The sequence below is a fragment of the Dermochelys coriacea genome, chromosome 2, assembly GCF_009764565.3.
Source record: "Dermochelys coriacea isolate rDerCor1 chromosome 2, rDerCor1.pri.v4, whole genome shotgun sequence".
Classification (NCBI taxonomy): domain Eukaryota; kingdom Metazoa; phylum Chordata; order Testudines; family Dermochelyidae; genus Dermochelys; species Dermochelys coriacea.
In genome coordinates, this window is record NC_050069.1 from 207,248,494 (window position 1) to 207,267,141 (window position 18,648).

Sequence of the window (18,648 nt, forward strand, 5' to 3'; positions counted from 1 at the left end):
GTGACAATGTCATACAGCCAGTCACTCGCAGAGCTGGCAGTGTGTCCCAGGTCTTCTGACTCTGTCCTGTGCTCTGACTGCTGGACCATCCAGGGAAAGCACTCTCATTTAAAAAGTAGAATAATTCAGTTCTTTGTACTTTTGGGTGTTTTCATGTGCTTGTGAGAGTGAAAGTCTAATAGCCTGTCAAATTTCACATGAAAAATGATTTGTCAGGGACTTTATGGAAGGATAAACCATGTCTATCAGAAACTTCTAATTATTTTTTTCACTTAGAAAATTGAAAACCTGAGTGAGATGAAATAATGTGTCAAATTTGAACCTTATAGATCCCTGAAAAAGTTGACCTGCATGGAAATGCTGACACAACTTCTGTTCTGGTAGCTCAGTGTTCTAAAACTCCACGCATATTTGTTCCTCAGGAAAGCTTATGCTCAAATAAATTTGTTAGTCTCTAAGGTGCCACAAGTACTCCTTTTCTTTCTCCCTTTAAGAAGTTCAACAGTTTTTTAAGGCTAGGATTTTCCAAAGAATCTAAGGAAGTTAGGTGCTCACATCTTATTTAATTTTGGAGGGATTTGGACACACAGCTCCTTTGGGCTTCTTTGAAAATTTCAGCCTAAACCATTTTCTTCAAGTAAAATTATAGGATGCTTCTCCCCCGTCTCTCCTCCACCCCCAAGTTTAGAATGTTTTAAGTGTTATAATAAAGCTGACCACAAGGTGTCGGTATGGTATTAGCACTGGCTGAAAGAAAATTCCCAGAATGAACCTGAATCCTGTGACTTTCCTGAGCATAAGGGACTAGTCATTGTTAATGGGGGGGTTTTTATGTTTATGTTTGATCCTGAGGATCTTCTAAAATAAGATTACATAACTCCTAGTTAAAATGTATGTAAGAGGGACCACTGACAATTTAAACCCCTCCACACATTTAAAGAGCAAATGTGTTTACCTGCATTACGAAAAGTACTTTAGAGTGCCAAAACTGAGCACATTTTAGAAAGCTAATTTAATTTTCATCATTTATGCTATTCTACTTTCTGCATTTTCCTCAGTTGGTGCAGTGAAGTAGGCTAGTCACTTCATTTTTGTTTCTAGTCACTAACACTGATTCCTGTGCACTAGGCAAATGGGCATTGCTTGCTGTGCAGTTTGCAATGACTTTGTTTTGGATTTAAAAAATAAGCTTTCATTTTTTTAAAACTAAACCATTCACAAAAACCTACACTTGCAACATTTTGAAGCTCAAACTGCATGCTATTATCTCTCTAAATGTTCAGTAAGGACCTTATTCTTAAGCAGTTTTGTTTTTTTTTTAATTCCTCTTCTAATTAATAACCTTCAGAGGGATACAATCAGATCAGTCTAGGTACTGAAGCTTTCAAGAAAATGTAAGGGGACTGTTCCCCCTTACTAACAGTCAGTGCGGGTGTTTTGGTTGGCTAGCTCCCAGTACTAAAAGGGGAAGGGTCTATTGGGAAATCAGGACCCTGAGACTGACAGTCCCCAGGAACTAGTGGGAGAGGCCAATGTGCCAGGTCAGCCTGAATGACAGGGTGGGCAGGCTAATCACGGAGTCAGGAGGCCGGGCAGATCCCGTCCTCCGTGTAAACTGGATTTGCCAGGGTCAGACAGAGTGGGGCCGAGCTAAGGAGAAAGCAGGGGCCAAGCTGAGCTGGGGAGCAGAGCTGCGCCAGATCTAGAGGGGCCAGAAAAGCAGCCCAGAGAGAGCAGACCTTGTCCTGGGAGCAGAGCTGCAGCCCCAAAGCCAGAAGCACAGCCCAGAGAGCAGACTTGCCCTGGGAGCAGAGCTGCAGCACCCAGAGCCAGAGGGGCCAGAAAAGCAGCCCACGAAGCAGGTCAGTGCTGGGAGCAGAGTCACAGAAGCTGCCTGCAGACCAGACCTGTCCTGGGAGCAGAGCTGCAGCAACCAGAGGCAGAGGGGCCAAAGAAGCAGTCCAGGGAGCTGGAGGCAGAGCAGCAGCAACAGTGCAGAGACAGAGCGGTGCAGCTGGGGCTGGAGCAGTCTAGAGCTGGGTTCGGTGAGCAGCTGGGGAGACTGAGGGGGACCCTGGGCAGCAGGCCCAGCACAGGGAGACGCCTCAACCAAGGGGCTCTGCAGGCCAGGCTTGGATCATAACCGCAACAGGGCAGGGGCGACACTGGGAAGAAGGGTCCTACCACTTAGAGCCTGAGAGCGTGTGGCCACCACCAGAGCAAGTGTCCAACCCACAGCATCCCTGCAGCACAGCCAGGGCCTGAGAAGGCGGCCTGGGACTTACAAGGAATAGACTGTGAACTGCCCTGACATCCCAGAGACACTGTTTGTGATGTTCACTGCCACAGAGCGGGTTGATGTGTTTCCTTTAACCTTTCCCATTTTTCCTAATTCTTTTTAAAATTAATTGTTGATTAAATAATTTGCATTTGCTTTAACTTGTATGTAATGGTCAGTGGGTCAGAGAAGTGCCCAGTGCAGAGAGAGTATTGTGGAGTGGGGACACCCTAGCCCCTGTCCTAGGTGACCACAGCAGGATTGGGGGTTGAACCCCCACAGGAATCCTGGACCCAGCTTGTTGGAGTTATGAGGAATCTGCCAGACAGGAAAGTGGAAGCGGAGTCCTCAAGGGCAGAAAGGCCACTGGGTAAAGGAAGTGGAAGCGAGGACTCTGATCCTTTTACTAGCCCACTTCACTGGGGTAGTGCAGAAGCCAGGAAAGTTCCCCACAAGAACGGGATTATTCCCCCGCTTACAAATAGAATTGCAGCCAGGGTGTGCTAGACATGACAGATAAGAGTTTGTAACATTTTCCTAATGAGACTTGAACTCTGCCCTCCCCCCAACTCTTCATGTAGAAACCTTATGCAATTTGATTTTTTTATTATAATTTTGAGTAGATTTAATGCTGATTGACAGCTCTAGAAACCGAAGTTACCTATTCAGAAAACAACCAGCTGCAGTGCAGGCACAGTGGTAATGAACACTTCTTTTCTCCACTGGTGAGTCTCGTTGCTGATGTGGTGGGATGAGCTTTCAGAGCATAGAACACCATTCGTATCTGTTAAATCCACGCTTCTCCGATGAGAATGCGAATTACTGAGTGCCAGTTTTGATCAAGGTATGGTTGGACTCTCCCTGTAAACTCCTGTCCACTAGGAGCTGAACTGAGACCATCAAATCATTTTACATGAGATACCAAAGAGGTTCCAGATGGTAATGATTTTCAGCTGATAGTGAGACGAGCTGGACTTGAACTGTTAACCTAAAAGTGAAATGCTCTATTTCCCATTACAAACCCACAGAGAGAGAGAGAGAGAGAGTCTACTTTTTCAAGAACCAGTATTGAAAATGCTTAAATTCTAGAAAACCAACATCATCATTTTTCAAAGACCTGGCTGCCTTTTTGTTAAGTGCTCTACAAACACAGAGACAGATCTTGTCCCTTGATTTCCTTGGAGGTATAACAATTTACACCACTAGAAGTTCTGTTCTATAGTAAAAGTTAGTTGCTGCCCAATGAACGAATATACAAACTTTTTAACAGGTACTGCAGCATATGTATTTTTTTAATATATCCTAACTTAAATCAGTTCTTAATTTCTTTGTTTTCTGACAAATAGGGATTTCTTCTAATACGTAACAGTACAGAATAAATAAAGACAAGAGTTTATATTGGCATCTTTTGCTGCTTTAAGAAAAATTAAGACTTGGAATTAAGTCACTGGTATTTATTTATTTATTTATTTTATTATAGCAGTAGACTCAGATCTCCAAAGTTAATGGGCAATTGTGATGACAGATTTGGAGTTGTGTTTATTCTCAGGTCTGACACTGTGGTGATTGTGGTAAAATATGTAGTCAGGCCTACAAAAGAGTCAGGTCTACTACTAGATTATTGAAATACATTCCTCTCTGGCTATGAATGTGAGTAATGTGTACAGTGACTGGAAACTTGCATATAGCACGTCTAAGTGAGTTTGCTGACCAAACAGGCATTGGCATCCACAGATCCAGCTTGGTTTACACAAAGTTTTCTTTGTTTCCTACCTTCTCATATTACAATCAACATCTTTTTGCATGGACTTCTCCAGAGTACATCTATATAGTTCCTACATTGGCTGGAGGGGTTGGTATGGCATGATGCAAGGCTCTCCTCCGAGGAGCATGCTGAGTTCACAGCATTTCTACCCCCTGCTAGTGAGAAATCAAGACTAGGAATCCAATCTGAGCTTCCCACAAGACCACGCAGAGCACTTACAGTAGGCTAGCCCCCATGTCAACTTTCATGAGTCGAGAGTAAAATAGGTACTAAGTTTTCTTCCAATGCATTAAAGACTTTTTTGGTTAGCATATGTGTTTGTGTACAGTAAATAATTTTTGTCAATAAGCTTTCTGTTTTTGATTCAGGGAAGGATGGAGAGATTTAACATGTGAAATATTATCTGCCTTTAGCAGTTCATTTTACAGTGCTGCAAGCCAAAATTAGAAGTGGCCTGTTTTCAATGACAGATCAAAATTTAGTGCTATGTTGATAGTCGAAAATGAAGATCTCATGACATTGCAAATGAAATGTGTACCACTGAAGTTCAGTTTGTGGTTTAGTTGGCCATGGAGTTGGGATATAATTACATTATTTTAACTCCTGGAGATCATTAATATTTTGGGGAATTAAATCCTCAAACATCAGAACTGTCGAGGTATATTTTGAACTTGTATTTAAAATGATATTAAGTTTTATTTATTCCAGACTTTTGAGACATTATTAAAACTAGGCTAGGGCAAGCGTTTGAATAGTTAAGCAATAATAATTAAACCCAAAGCCTATAAATTTTGTATTTTTTTTTAATAGGAGGACCAACTGTGGTGAAATTGCCTGTTTTAGGCAAAATTGGCAAGGGCCTTCGTTTTTCATTTGTATTTTGTTTAAAATGTCCCAGAAATTTCAGTGTTTGTTACAAAAATTTAAAAATATGTGCAAATTGGTGCAAAATATGGGTAAATATTCAGGTTAATATTGGGGGATGGGAGGATGAAAAAAAGAAGCAGATAGAGAAAAGTAAGAGTATTGCAAGTAAAAGCAGTTTATGCTGTGGTATTTCATGAACTGTATGTGACTCACTCTATATGATTTTATAAAAATATGCTGATGAGTGTGAATATAATGTAACTGGAATATGCTTCATGCAAAACATCTCTTGTAAGGTATCATTACAAAGCTTATAATCTACTGAGTGTAGTCATCATATTTGTATAAATGTATCACTCTTGTATCTGAAACTAGAAATATAAAATATAACTCTGAGGGCCTATTGTAATTATGCAAAGTGTGGGCCATAAATGGTGGTTTGGAATCTTGATGGCTCCCATTAACCAGGACAGTTGTCTGTAGATGGCTCTGTTTCACTTGTAAGTCTTCCTTTAAACGTGTCTGCTGGCAAGTGGTAATGAAGTCTTACAGTGACACGTGATCATGTCACCTGAACTGGAATCCATCTTTAACCTGGTGCTTTCCATTGAGAAGGAGGGGGTGGGAACCTAGAGAGGGACAAAGGATTCCTGCTTTATGCAAAAGATATATAAGTGGGTGGAACAGAACAAAGGGAGGAGGTCATCATGAGAAATCCCTTAGCTACCACCTGAGCTGCACCAGGGGAAAGGATTGTGCCCAGACTAGGAAGGTGTCTAGTCTGTGAAAGAGATGTTTCAATAAGTTTCTAAGGGTGAGATTTTATCTGTATTCAGTTTTATTATTGTACTAGACTTAGACTTGTGTATTTTATTTTATTTTGCTTGGTAATTCACTTCATTCTGTCTGTTATTACTTGGAACCACTTAAATCCTACTTTCTGTATTTAATAAAATCACTTTTTACTTATTAACCCAGAGTATGTATTAATACCTGGGGGGGGCAGCAAACATCTGTGCATATCTCTCTGTCAGTGTTATAGAGGGCAAACAATTTGAGTTTACTCTGTATAAGTTTTATACAGGGTAAAACAGATTTATTTAGGATTTGGACCCCTTGGGAGCTGGCATCTGAGTGTCAAGGACAGGAACCCTTCCTAAGTTGCTTTCAGTTAAGCTTGCAGTTTGGGGCACGTGGTTCAGACCCTGGGTCTGTGTTGGAGCAGACTGGCGTGTCTGGCTCAGCAAGACAGGGTGCTGGAGTCCTAAGCTGGCAGGGAAGGCAGGGGCAGAAGTAGTCTTGGCACAACAGGTGGCAGTTCCCAAGGGGTTTCTGTGATGTAACCCATCACACTGTACATTAACAGAACATACACATGCATCACACACGTGCATATGTGATGTATCTTCCATTATGTTGGCTTACCTTAACAGTCTCACATATACACTTAAACTAATTTATTATTAACATAAACATGTCTACCTAATGTAATGTATTGCATTTGTTTAACAAAACTGGTATTTTCATGTACTTGTGTGGTCCAAAATTCAGGTGAAAAATCAGTAAAAATTGAATAAAAGCTTTTATAAAACCTGGAAAACTTTTGGTAAAAATTGTTAAAAACCAGAAATGAAGGGCTTTAAAAATTGTTTATCCTAGATTGAGAGTCCTGATACTCATTTTAATAAGAATTGTTTGACTTATTCTGTGCTCTGCACTCTTTTATGCTTGATTTGAACAACTAAGAAAAACACAAATGATACGTGGCAAGAAATTTGTAAATCAAGGATAGAGATGGTCAAAGTTGTATGAAAACCATTTTTGGCCCCTGTTTTCCCCCTGGCTCTGCTTGAGTAGACCCCCATTGAATTATGCAAGGGTGCAGGGGTCTACCCACACAAATTTGTTGGCAGGACTGGGCTTTGTTTGGGCAGGGCCAACTGACCAGTGGTAGGTTTCAGAGTAGCAGCCGTATTAGTCTGTATTCTCAAAAAGAAAAGGAGTACTTGTGGCACCTTAGAAACTAACAAATTTATTTGAACATAAGCTTTCGTGAGCTACAGCATCCGATGAAGTGAGCTGTAGCTCACAAAAGCTTATGCTCAAATAAACTTGTTAGTCTCTAAGGTGCCACAAGTACTCCTTTTCTTTTTGTCCAGTGGTAGCAGAGCAACCTGCCAAAAAGACCAGTGCCCAAAACTGACGCTTTGTGTCTGTAAGTTGGAAAGATACTTGGGCAGGGATCTCAAACTCAAATGACTACAAGGGCCACACGAGGACTAGTACATTGGCCTGAGGGCCGCACCACTGACCACCCCCATTCCCCTGCTGCCCTGGCTCTGCCCCCCACTCCACCCCTTCTGTGAGGCCCCACCTCTGCCCTGCCTCTTCCCACCCCTTCCCTGCCCCCATTCCCAGCCAATGGGAGCTTCGAGGGAGGTCCCTAGAGGAGCTGCCAGGGCAACACACAGACCCCGTGGGCCCCCCTCAACCCAGGTCCTGGCTGCTTCCCCGAACAGCATGGGGTCAGGGCAGGCAGGCAGGGAGCCTGCCCTGCCCCCTCTGCGCCGGACCCAATCTCGGTAAATTCTGGGAGGCGGGGGGCCGCAGGGAGCTGGCAGGCCTCAGAAAAAAAACCCTGTGGGCCACGTGTTTGAGACCCCTGGTGTAGGGCCTTAGACGGTGGGGAAAATGTATGTTTGTTGGGGATAGGGGAATTGGCAGGGTGGGGAAAGTAGAAGTCCTGTGGCCAGTCACAGTCACCCAGAGAACTTGTCTCCAAATGGGATAGAAAGAGAGGCTTGTGGATACATATTTGTTTCAGAATAGAAAGGGAGAAAAGCAGAGGCAGCTTTATTATGGGATAACACAATACCCTGAAATTATGTGTTTTTGACTTTTTAAAAATAATCTGGGAGCTTCATTTTTTTTTCATTTTGGGTAAATTAGTCTTTATTGCCTGTTTAATCTGTTTGTGTTTAAGCACCTAAAGTGAATCTGTATAACAGGGGATGGGAAAAGGAACTGAAAATGCTGATAGCACAGTTGGAACAAAACAAGTTTAATTCAGTTGCTGACCTTTTTAGAGAGTGCCAAAATTAGGTGAATTTTGTTTTCTTTGCTTATCTTTTTGGAAGGTAATGAGAATAGCTCTCCTTTATTTTTATTTTTTTTAAATACTTCTCAGTGACATCCTGTAAGGATAAAATTTCTTGGGGTTAAGTTAATATGTGAAGTTTGGTGATTTTAATAAAAGTAGTTTCCTGCCATACCTATACAAGAATACAGTTGTGGAGTTTGATGCGAGTCCCCAATATAATCTGATATTTAGATGATTGCACATTAGATTTAAACCTTTTGAACTCTATATAACTGAATAGGTTTTGGCTGCTTTTTTTTTTTTAAATAAAGTCCCAGCAGTTTCATTTTTCTCTTCTTCTGTAAGGACCTTTCCAACACTCTGCAGGTCTCTTGTCTGTTGACTTGATTAATGAATATTTTACCCACTCATAGTAACCATTAATTATTGCCTTGTGATACAGTAAGAATTACTGGTTTCAAATAAAAACTAATTAACATAAGTGGAAAATCATTATAGCATATGAAGTGCGCTTGCAGCTAGCTACATCTAAAAGATCATGAGACATCAGTATGTGACATATGTATATTTGCAACTAGTTACCAACAATTACCTTTTATTTGTGTGGAAAGTAGTAAGTATCCACCTTGCAGTATCCTATTATAATAATCTCAGACATGAGATGCTGGGAATATTACTAGGGAGTTGTAGTCATAACATATACTCTTATCTTAACGAATCACAATCACCCCTTGTTATTTTATTAAAGCTTATTTTCCTATGTATTTTACTTTTACTTATCATAGGTTTTTTTTCTTTCTATAAATGAGAGGTGACTCAAGCCCAATGAGTGTAAACTGGTGCAAATCAAGAGTAAGTAAAGTGGAGTTATTGTACACCTATGTAGAACCAATGTCCACTATATATAAAGTTTGTGGATCTTATTAGACATGGGGATTTTCTTCATGATTTGTGTTATTTTCCATTTATCTAAGGTGTGTGTGCATGCATGTAATTTGTGTATGTATTTATACAGAAAAGTGTATGTGTGTATTTATATATACGCACTTGCATACCTATCACCTATCATCATTGTATCTAGATGCTAAGATGTAATAAAAAGAGGGGTGTACTAACCCAAATTAAAGTGACAACTGCTATTAAATTCTGATAACTCAAATCCTACTATTCAAATTTCTTGCAAATATAGAAACAAATCAGTAGCATGATCCCCTGTCCATTAATTCATGATTAATGACTGTCATATGCGGAAAGGGATCTGGGGGTCACAGTGGACCAACAGCTAAATATGAGTCAACAGTGTAACGCTGTTGCGAAAAAAGCAAACATCATTCTGGGATGTATTAGCAGGAGTGTTGTAAGCAAGACACGAGAAGTAATTCTTCCGCTCTGATTAGGCCTCAACTGGAGTATTGTGTCTAGTTCTGGGCACCACATTTCAGGAAGAATGTGGACAATTTGGAGAAAGTCCAGAGAAGAGCAACAAAAATTATTTAAAGGTCTAGAAAAATGACCTATGAGGGAAGATTGAAAAAATTGGGTTTGTTTAGTCTGGAAAAGAGAAGACTGAGAGGGGACATGGTAACAGGTTTCAGTATGTAAAAGGTTGCTCCAAGGAAGAGGAAGAAAAATTGTTTTTCTTAACTTCTGAGGATAGGACAAGAAGCAATGGGCTTAAATTGCAGCAAGGGAGGTTTAGGTTGGACATTAGGAAAAAATTCCTAATTGTCAGGGTTAAGCACTGGAATAAGTTTGCCTAGGGAGGTTGTGGAATCTCCATCATTGGAGATTTAAGAGCAGGTTAGACAAACGCCTGGCAGGGATGGTCTAGATCAGGGATTGGCAACCTTTGACACGCGGCCCATCAGGAAAATCCGCTGGCAGGCCAGGATGGTTTGTTTACCTGCAGCGTCCACAGGTTCGTCCAATCGCAGCTCCCACTGACTGCGATTCGCTGTTCCAAGCCAATGGGCGTTGCAGGAAGCGGTGCGGGCTGAGGGATACGCTGATTGCTGCTTCCTGCAGCCCCCATTGGCCTGGAATGGTGAACCGCGGCCAATGGGAGCTGCCATCGGCCAAACCTGCAGACGGTGCAGGTAAACACACCATCCCAGCCCGCCAGCAGATTTCCCTGACAGCCACATGCCAAAGGTTGCCAATCCCTGGTCTAAATAATTAGTCCTGCCATGAGTGCAGGGGACTGGACTAGATGACCTCTCAAAGTCCCTTCCAGTTCTATGATTCTGTGGTTATCCAAGCATATTTGTTACAGCCTAAGTTCAAATAATGACTGTACTTTAAGATATGAATTAATCCCCAAAGGTTTTCGTGTTATGGGAGGGAAAGTCCTTTTAATTTGTAAATAGGAAATAAAGAACTCTTTTCATGGCAGCAGAACCCACAGTTATAGGATCAGAAAATGACAGGAGAGTGCATTTTTAAAGCAAACAAATTAAGATGCGACTGAGCTGCTAAATGTTTGGGTTGAATCCCACTGTCTTGCCCTTGTTTTTATGTAATGTTCTTTATATATAATAGACAGTGCTGGAAAGTTATGTACACTCTCATTTTTCACTTTAATTGCCTGTTTGAAGATAACATGACAGCTCCAAAGGTTACTTTTAGTTACATTGTTCATACCCAAGGAGCAATATGGCCAATTATTAGCGTGCTATAATTAAGCTAAAAGCATGATCTTGAAAGATTTAAAATGATCATAAAATCCATAATTTTACCTGATGATTTTTTCATAGTATATCCAAGTGTTGTCAGCACCTTAGAATCACTGCGACGTTTCTGATGTTGTCACAAGTAAATCAAATAGATGTTAACTGATTGTTTTCTTTTATTTCTTTTATTCTGTTTTTATGTACAAAAATCAGAAAATGCCCAGTGAGCTGGTCAGTTCTGTTGCTGAGCCCAAGCATGGAATCATTAATAAGGATTTTGTATTAAATTAGCATCTAGAGCAGGGGTGGCCAACCTGTGACTCCGGAGCCACATGCAGCTCTTCAGAAGTTAATATGTGGCTCTTGTAAGGGCTGGAGCTACAGGTGCCAACTTTCCAATGTGATGGGGGTTGCTCACTGCTCAGCCCTTGGCTCTGCCATAGACCTTGCCCCCCTCACCCCTCCCCTGAGCCTGCCGTGCCTTTGCTTCCCCCCCCCCCCCCGAGCTCCTTCAAGCCACGAAACAGCTAATATAATATATTTGGCATACAAATATATATATATTTGGCATACATTAGTTGAAGTAAGCTAGTGTTTAGGGAAGCGTAGCTATAATTAATGAGCTGAGCTGATTTATATCAGCCAGTTTTTAAGGTGAAGTGAAATACCAAGTTAAATAAAACAGACATTCGAAGCTGATGCTGGATGGTGTGTAGGTGGTAATATGTGCATGAATGTTCTTCAAATGAAGTTAATGGGGAATTTGGAGACCTTTGAGAACCTATAATCCCCTCTGTATTTTCCACCAAATGCATCCGATGAAGTGAGTTGTAGCTCACGAAAGCTTATGCTCAAATAAATTTGTTAGTCTCTAAGGTGCCACAAGTACTCCTTTTCTTTTTGCGAATACAGACTAACACAGCTCCTCCTCTGAAACCTATAATAGTATGTTGTGCATCTGTTTTGATTTTATGTTAAGGAGTTGATTTTCATAAGTCCCTAAGTGACTTAGGAGCACAGGTCCCACTGAAAGTCAATGCTCCTGTTATTTAGGTATTTTTGAAAATAGCACCCAGGATTTTTATTTTTTTTTAAATATTGGGGGAAATGTGCACATTCTCTACAATTTATTAGAAACAGAGAAATAGTTATTCTAAAAATCCTGAAAATATTTTGTGATTCTGTTGTTGTGAATTTAGTGCTCATGTAATGGGATGGATTGGAGTGATTGGCTCTGGAGATAAGACTCAGCTTTAAAACTTAATATTAGGGGCCAAAATTAGTGGCCTGTTTTTTTTTTCAGAGACACGCAGTAGATGCAACTCCACTGAAGTCAATAAGAGTTACAGATGATACGCACCTTTGAAAATTGGGCAACTTACTTTGCATCTCAGTATGGATTTATGTGCCACACTTTAGGCACCCAACTTTGATGATCTTTGCTTAAAGTCCTCTGCTAATGCAAAACTCTTGCAATATAGCCCCTGGCAGTGCAAGCTTTCTCACCACTGGTCTGACAGCACATTCACCTCTGCTCTGGAAAGACTACCTCTATGAAGTGAAAGAATAGTTCAGTCTTCACCCCATTCAGCCATTAGTCTTTCTTCTGAGACTATCACAAATAGTACTAGTACTAGTAATAGTTTTGTAATAAGGACACCTGATCACCAGGAATTGGATTAAGACTATCAATTCATTTTAAAGGCCTCTTAAAAAGTTTTCAGGTAACAATCTAGGCTCGCTTTGAACCTGGGATCTAGAGGTGAAAGATTCTGGCTCAGTGGACTATTATTATTCAGTTCACTGCCAACAATTGTGCCTGATTCTTTACTGCCTTGCTTTGTGTTTAGAAAGGAATGCAAAGTGGGTGTAAAATGCCACCATTGCAATTTAGGTAGTGTTTTTCACCCTTCTTACATCAGTGTCAATAACTAAATAAGGTAAAAAAGACAATGGAGAATAAAGCCAGTTATCACTGTGGCTTATATTTTTTAGATTTTTTTTAATAAGCTTTATTCAATTTTCTTATAAAAACCGTCTGATCTTTATCGAGTGTATACCTGATTTAAAACTCTGTATTTAAGAATAGTAAATTGACATAAAATTAGTAACTATAATAGTGTATGTTTTTATGATAAAATGTTCATGTGAAAGAAAAGGATATAATTGGCATTAGTGAAAATTATATTTAGTCAGTGTGGCAGGGTGAGCTTTTGGGTTTTGGGTTTTTGTTTGTTTCACTTATTGAAACAAAGTTGCTTCCTGAGTTTTAAAAGAACACTGTAGAGTGTGTTTGTGTGCAAGATGTTAAGAGTTGCAAGGATGTTACATTCTAACATCAGAACTTGGTGCTGTAGTCAGTGAATCATTTTTTTTATAACATGCTCCACTGAAAAAGCTCGGCTTCCTACAACAGCCATATAAAGATGGTGCAGTATCGTTATTTATAGTTTTGGAAGACCAGATTAGTTAAGTGCTGACACTTCTTGTCTCCTTGCCAGTTTAAAACATGTCATATTGGCATGAAAAATGTAAGTGTTTACGTCCTATTATTTACTGAAGTTGATCATATCATGACTGTTTTAGTCAATGTTCAAGTTTTAACAGTGGCATAACCAAACAAAGCAGAGTAGCATCTGGGTAGCTGTATGTTTTGTTTTATTTTAATTAGCGTTATGTTCCATCTCTTATAGCAAAGCTGTGTACAGGCAGAGTAACAATGCAATATGAAGGGAAGGGAAGAAGTTCCCTTGTTAGAACGCTTCATTAGAAGACCTAGTACTGTAGGGGGGATGTGTGAGAGAGAAAGAACTGTACGGTAAAGAGCTGTGCTACAAAAACTGCTTATTGCTGCTCTCCAGATGCTGTAAAATGTATTCAGTGTTGCATATTGCATTGCGTGAGAGAGAAAAAATAATGAAGGTGGCTTGTATATTTTGCAGTTGGGAAGTGAAGCTTTGTTCTACTGGATCTAAAGAGCTTCACTATATAATTAATGAAAGTAGTAAAATAGTGAGTCATTAGTACCACACACTGATAACTCAGAAAGCAAGTGGTTAAAGTGATACTTGTGCAGGACCAACAACTGATCAATTCCTGCAGCTTTTTGTGTGCACTGATTTGTGGATGCTTACAGTGAGATGTATTGAAGATTCGTCATCTGCAAATACATTTAACTCTATAGGTGTCCCATCGAAAACTGTTAGGCAACTTTGTACTAAGATTACTAGCCTACAAGTAGTTAAGGAAACATTGGCTGAGCATTTTATATATTTATTTCGTAAGAGACTTATATTTCTTCTTGAGATACACAGATATGTTTTATCATTTGAGTGCATGTAATAATTTCCTTGTCACACCACAAGTACAACCTATACAGTGTCGCAAACACAGGTATCAGAACTATTAATTTAACTTTGGACAATATATATGTTGGTTATTCAAATGGATGATATTTAGAAAACAATGTGAAATGTCTGTGTGAATGCCTTTGGGAAGAGAGAGTGAAAGACAGCAGAGGACTTGGAGTCAGGGTTTATGGCTTTGGTGTCAGGCACTGCCACTAACTTGCTCTTTAAACTTGAGTAAGACAATTAATCTCTTTGTACTTCAGTTTACCCAACAGTAAAATGGGTATAATAATTCACAGCTGATGTAGGTAAAAAATAGGTTTTAACTAATAATTACTAATAAATAATAGCATGCATTCATTATATACCCCAAAGTCACTAGTGCCATCCAGAAAAATAAAATAGACACTACCTGTAATTAAAGCAGGGCTAAAGCAGGGCAAAATAAGAAAGAGCACACTAAAAGGTCATAGAGAATAGAAAAAGTAACTACAAGGGTTAGTGGAGTAAAAATTCATGGGATACCTTAGGTTTGTCGTGTGCAAATGTTGATTTGTGTTTATACATATCTATATAATGTTTTTTTATTTTATCTCATTCAATAGCTGCATTGACAATTTTAAGGGGGAATGAGAAATTGGTGGGATGGAAGTGGGAGCAGAGAAAGGGAGATAAAGAAATGAAAATGAGATCTTGTGAAGGGATCAGGCATGAAGGGAAAGGGTACTGGTATGGGCATGGAGAGGAAGTCAGGGGTAAGGAATGAGGAAATAGCTAATAGGGTTCAAGACTATGGGCTTGTCTTCGCTACCGGGGTAAGTTGACCTAAGTTATGCTACTCCAGCTACATGAATAATGTAGCTGGAGTTGACGTAGCTTAGGTCGACTTACCCCCGTGTCTTCAGGCCTGAGGCCCCCCCCACACACCCTGAAGGGGGGCTGCATAGGGCCCCAGAATAGCTAGGGATGGCTCAGGAAGCGGGGTAGGTTTTTTCTCAGGTCAGGGACCTGGTGAGGTAGATAAGGAGGTTAGGTCAAGATGTTGCACTTAGTGGATAGCAAGTGTGGCAGGTATCCTTTGTGGCTACTCGTTACAGAGGGATACAGTTCCCTCATAAACAGGAGTTGGAAGTGGATTTAGGGGAGGCATCCCCTAAGGAAGTTGGAAGAAGGGGGTTGGGGTTCCTAACATCTGGTACAGCAGGGAGACAGTCCTCCCTCCCTATTTTCCCATCCCTCTGAACCTACATACGAGGGGAGAACTGTGGGGTCTCAGCAATGGGCTGGCTGTCATAGGCTCCAACTTCCCTACTTTCCCCTGGGTCCTCAACCCCCCCGGCCCCAGCACCTCTCCACCCCTTCCATGAGGCCCCACCCCTGCCCTGACCCCATTCCAACCCTTTCCCCAAAGTATCACTTTGGGACTTCCCCAAAGTCCCCATCCTAACTCCGCCGCCTCCCTGCCACTATTCCAACTCCTTCCCCAAATCCCCGACCCTACCTCTTCTCCGCCTCCTCCCCCTCCCTCCCGGAGCATGCTAATGCCGCCAAACAGCTGTTTAGTGGCAGCCAGGCAGGAAATGCTGGGAGGTAGGCAGAGGAGCGGGGATACAGCCCGCTTGGGGAGGAAGAGGAGGGGGTGAGGGGAGCTTGGCTGCCAGTGGGTGCAGAGCACCCACTAATTTTTCCCCGTGGGTGCTCCAGCCCCAGAGCACCCATGGAGTCAGTGCCTATGCTGGCTGTGCCCAGGTTGGGAAAGGAGAGGGCGGATGGCAGCCCTCCCCCAAATAAATGGAAGCAATTAAGAAAAAAATTATGACCTGCACCATGTGAATTATTGCCGAGTATTCCCCAGATATGTTAAGTGAATAAAGTTGCAGCTTAATTAAACTACTCCCATTGTCTTGTCTTCCTGTGTGGCTGGAACAAAAGCAGGAGTAGTGAGAGAATAGTTAGTTGTAGTCTTGCAGAACCAAGTATGTGAAGCTGGAATGAAAGCTGTTCGGAGGAGTGAAACAGAGAAGAAATTATCCAAAAGGTCAGAAGACAGCAGCAACTGCTTCTGTTGGTCCCACAGCTTCACCCTCCTATGCAGGTGAGCTTTAAAGTTCCACTCCAAAAGCCAATGAATAATTGTGCTTTGAGAGACTGATAAGAGGTGCTAAGTGCAAGTAAGGTACATTATTATAGGGAAAAATAAATATTTAGAAAAGCAAATGTGGTTTTCATTAGTCTAGTGGAAAACATTTTTGGAACTTTTAAATTTGAAAGTGAATTTCAGCTTGAGCATATGTACTACCCTTTTATGTTTTCTTTCTGCATACATTCAAGGTCTCAAGCTTTAGAAGTGCAAATGCAAAAGCAGTTTTTAAAGTAATTACAAATTTCACAATATATATTATTTGCTTTTTTGGTGACTTATGTGTGTCATCCAACCAGAGAACAGAAGGAATATCTCATGACTTGTATAGCTGTTCAACACAGCACTATGTGTGAAGTGTAATTACCAAATGATTAGCAAACTAAAAATCATTCACTGAAGACATTTTGTAATATATACTATAACATGAGACCTTTGCTACCTGTTCCTGGACAATTTGTGAATATAAGCTCTGTGTAGCTCGAAAGCTTGTCTGTTTCACCATCAGAAGTTGGTCCAGTAAAAGATGCTACAAGAATGCTACAAATAGTGATCTGAGGGTTCAGTTTTGATCTGTCCTGTGCGCAGATGCTAGGTAAACAGTTTCCCACACTCTGTTCTGACATATCAAGATGAACGTCATGTGGTCTTCCTTATCTTCCATCAGTGCTAGGGGGAGCTGCTCCCATAAAGCAAATAGGTGGTGGACACTCCACTAAAGTTTTTCCCTTAGCCCCTCTCTCCCACGTATACATGTAGCGCTCTGACTCAAACCAGCCCCATTCAGTTGCCTCATTCAGTCACAGAAACTGTTCATTGTTGATGAAGGTTAATCCAAGTTAAGAACTGGATTAGGGAAGCTTCAGTCATTTAGCCACAGATGCCTAAACTTGGGTTGAAGCAGTTTTAGGATGACCCCGACAGGGGATAATGCTCTGCAGACATTCTGCATGAAGGCAGTCCCATGATAGACCTTGAACCACAAAGATGTAAATCTAACAGAGTTCATCATGACGCAGGTTGTGTGCTTGGCTTGCTAAATGAATGGAGGTTTCACAGTAATGCAAAGGCACATAAAAGAGATCTTTTGTGTTTGAGCCTGCTGTTCCTGGTTGAGTGGAGCATAAAGATAACATATAAGATAATTGATTTGTAACTATCTTCAGTTAGAGCAGTCCAGCGCACTGTGTGTTGGTGATCGCTGTAATCTCTGTAGTCTGCAACTGCTTTTCAGACATAAGAAAAGGTCTGTTTCCTGTTAAAAGTAATTGGCTATGGGTTGTTGATCTGCTTGACACTATGTATGTATATGTGACTGTTCTCTGAACCTGCTCAATCAAATATGTTGTCATTGTAAGTTTCCATCTATGTATGGGCGTGTTGGTGAAGTATGTTGTCAAACATAGAGTCTGAGTTGTCATGGAACAAATGCGGGGGGCCGAGGGAAGTCTTTTTGAATTATTCTTAAGCTTTATGGAAGCCCAGGAATGACTGCACTCATTAAATAAAATGTTAATTGACTAAAACTGAGGGCTGAATAATTTTGTACTCATCAGTCAAGAACTGCTATTCCTTTTGATAGAAGTTTTACCTGTGTAGGGCTAAAGAGCTGGGGCCTAAGATTATTACTGGAATGTTTTTAAATAGAATACAGATGCTTCTGACTAGCTCAAAAGCACATATGACAATATTAGGGAAATGAACTTTTGAAAAATAACATGGCTTAAAGCTATGTGGAGAAAATAGGTTCAGTCTAGAATATTGCATAAGTGTGTTGACAATCATCTTTGCAGTGAGAAATGAAAGATGGATACCAGCAGTACTATAGAGAGCTATTTAGTAAAACAGGCTGCATTCTTCAGAGTTAGGAAACATAAGTTGTCCATAGAATTGCTGTTAAAGACATGCACGCAGTTTGTGATAATGACTGTATGGTCATGTTTATCTGCATGATGCACATTTTGTTAAAAACCTTTTTTGTTTTTAATTTCTAAAGGGGCTGTATTGGAACATGGGCCATTTTAAAAAATGTGTATGCTCTTTCTTCTTCGTTTCAGCAACATGGACTAAGACTGCTTCTTTGTTTAGATAAAAGCAAAGTTGAATTGAACAAGACTAGTGCATAAAACCAGGTACAGTTCATTCTTGAACTGTAAACTCAGTGTTGGTGGGAATTGACGAATGCTTGCTTCTGTGCTTCCGAAGGACAATCTTTTGCTGGGCATATATTTTGCTACATGTGTACTTTCATGTGCATTTCTGATTGAAAGAGTTAGAAAATAACACACCTAGGGTAGGAGAAGAAGCAGAATTTGTGTGCGCTGAGGTAAATAGATGATGAACCTCAACAGATAGCTGTTTGTGAAAACTGGTCCTTTTGTAAAGTGTCACAATTTGTTGATCAACTTTAGAAATGTCTTAAAAGAAATCTTTAATTTTTGACTCTATTTCATTTTTAACAGTGTAAACCATGGAAACG

At 40.6% G+C, this 18,648-nt stretch overlaps 1 protein-coding gene across 1 annotated transcript in view; it reads left to right on the plus strand.

Annotated features, from left to right (window-relative positions):
* Window positions 1-18,648, plus strand: part of JAZF1 (JAZF zinc finger 1) — a 283,113-nt gene that overhangs the window by 127,459 nt on the left and 137,006 nt on the right. The window lies entirely within an intron of this gene.